The sequence below is a fragment of the Malus domestica genome, chromosome 13 (assembly GCF_042453785.1).
Source record: "Malus domestica chromosome 13, GDT2T_hap1".
NCBI classification, from domain to species: domain Eukaryota; kingdom Viridiplantae; phylum Streptophyta; class Magnoliopsida; order Rosales; family Rosaceae; genus Malus; species Malus domestica.
Genome location: NC_091673.1, coordinates 14,596,286 through 14,598,573, shown reverse-complemented (window position 1 = coordinate 14,598,573; position 2,288 = coordinate 14,596,286). Strand labels below are relative to the sequence as shown.

The 2,288-nt window shown below is 36.6% G+C and overlaps 1 long non-coding RNA gene across 1 annotated transcript; it reads right to left on the bottom strand.

Annotated features, from left to right (window-relative positions):
• Positions 1–1,177, bottom strand: LOC114820619 (uncharacterized). Its single transcript, XR_003768046.2, has 2 exons — positions 631–1,177; positions 1–422 (listed from the first exon to the last, which is right to left on the bottom strand). It is a non-coding gene; the product is annotated as an uncharacterized lncRNA (long non-coding RNA).
• Positions 1,178–2,288: the final 1,111 nt, after the last annotated feature.

Below are 2,288 nucleotides of genomic sequence, written 5' to 3'. Positions count from 1 at the left end.
GGTGAAAAACGAGAGAGAGAGGTTCATTTAATTAGAAGTAAAGGTTACATCGATCTCACATTGGATCCGACTAGTAAGTCACTTTGGACTCGTTTTGAGAATAACTTATCTGTGCTTAAAATGTCATTGTGACGGTATCTCAAATCAGTATCAAACTATCATGTGACAAAGTTAGACACATTAAAACACCATCACAGTAACGTCTCAGATGTAAGTTTCTTTCCATTCAACCAACATATTAAAGTAACCTATTTCCTAAACCAAAATGGGCGCGCACATGTACTACATTATTATCACATTGGCGTCCAAATTTTTTAAACTGTTTTGTACCTTAAAAAGCTGAGAGCTTTGTTGGAGATTCAGAAGTGCAGATGCTAGCAAGACTAATAAGAGACTCTCCCACACTACCACACAAAGCTTGGCTGGAAAGCATGTGAAAAACTCAGCCAACAGATAGCAGCAGATATGATCTCATTCGATCGAAGGAATCGCATTTGAAATGTGCATCTCAAATCTCTATATAAAGACACACCATGGTCCCAAAAGTGTAATTTTCATAATGTCTTTTTCTCCAACAAACATTACCAAGCATTTGTTGGATTATTCGAAATGAAGAAAAAGAGGGCTTACTCCTTATTATATATCAACGGAATTGATTTCGTCGTGTTTTGCTGGTTCCTCCACGCAAATCATACTTCCAAACTTCTTTAGGCACCCATGCAATTGGTTCTTCCTTTTGAAATTGGGTTGAATCCAATCAGCGTGTTTTGCTGAAATCTCCATTGTATATCGCCGCGGCGGCAGAGGGATGTGGTGGTTTTGTTGCGGTTTGTTGGGTTGCAACTTGATAGAAAGTTGGGGAATGGGAGAGGTCGGAGAAGCAAATTGTTTTTTTTTCCTGCAAAACCGAGAGAAACCAAACAAAGAAAGATTTAGAAGGATGGATTTGTACCTTTAAATGCTTTGTTGCTTTCCTTTGTCGTGTATTCTCTTCTCTATTTGCCTTTGTCTTGTTGAATTTCCGCAGCAGTTCACTTCTTTGATTTCTCTCCAACTTTCTCAAGATCTCTGCCGTTTGTTCTTCTCTGTTGTCTCTCAATTTCTGCAGTGTACCTCCTCCTATTTTTTTATTCTTTTCTCCTTTCTTACTGCAGCTGATGCCTATTTATAGACATCCTAGGAGGGCTGTAAAGTTTTTTTACGTGGGGAGATGGAGGCCATCTCTTCCGCCACTTTCTCTTAACCTCTCCCACTAATTGTGCACTTTCTCTTAACCTATCCCACTAAATGTGCAATCTTCCACGTCTTGCATAAAAAAAATAGGAAGCCCTTGTTCCACGTTACTTTCCCTTTTTTGTAGGAAGAAATACATATTTTCTTTTTTCCTTTTTTTCTATTTTTTATTTTCAGTTCCCGTTTCTTCTCCTTGTAGACATGGATTTCCAAGTCTAAGCAGGACTTCACGTGGGTGGCAGCATTCCTATTTTCTTTTGAGAAGTTTGTTTGCTACAAAACTCTTTTTTTTATATAGGGGTTTATCTCATACTAGGTGACTAACAGAGAAGGCAATTCAAATTCCCCCATTTTGGTAGTTTTAGATAAATAACATTCTTCAAAACCTTTTTTTGAATTTCTTTTGATCAGTTCTTCCGCACAAGCTTCTCCCGCACCATTGTTTTACTATTTGTTATTTTCTTTGAAAAGAAGAACAGAACGGTCAGTAAGGCTTCATTCAATTTTTTCCGTTTTGTTTGGATTTGAATGAATATTCCACAAGTTCATTTTTTTTATTCTTGATTTGTTGCAAGTGTCTTTTGGTGGTGACTCTTTGCTTTGGAAGCTTGCCTGATGTCTTCGTACAAAACGGTAAGATATTTTTATCTCTTTGGTTTTGATGTGCAGCTTTACTTCCATTCATCTTCAGTTTTTTTGTTGTTCAACAAATATATTACTTTACAATGCAATATATAACCTTGACCAAGCATTAAAACTAGGGAACTTTAACGAAAAGCACCTGGTACTGTTCACTTTAACGAAAAGCACCTGGTACTGTTCACTTTAACGAAAAGCACCTGGTACTGTTCACTTTAACGAAAAACCACATTTTTACACTAAAAAGTCAATCCTGGTACTATTCACTTTACCCTTTATTTTGTCATTATCATTAAAACTCAAAGTTTTCAAGCCTTTTTCATTAGTTTTCCTTTAAAACTATACTTTATTTCCTTGCCTTACATATGCCTATCATAAATATTCACATAATCCAAAGCCATTCTCTTGGAGCCTCT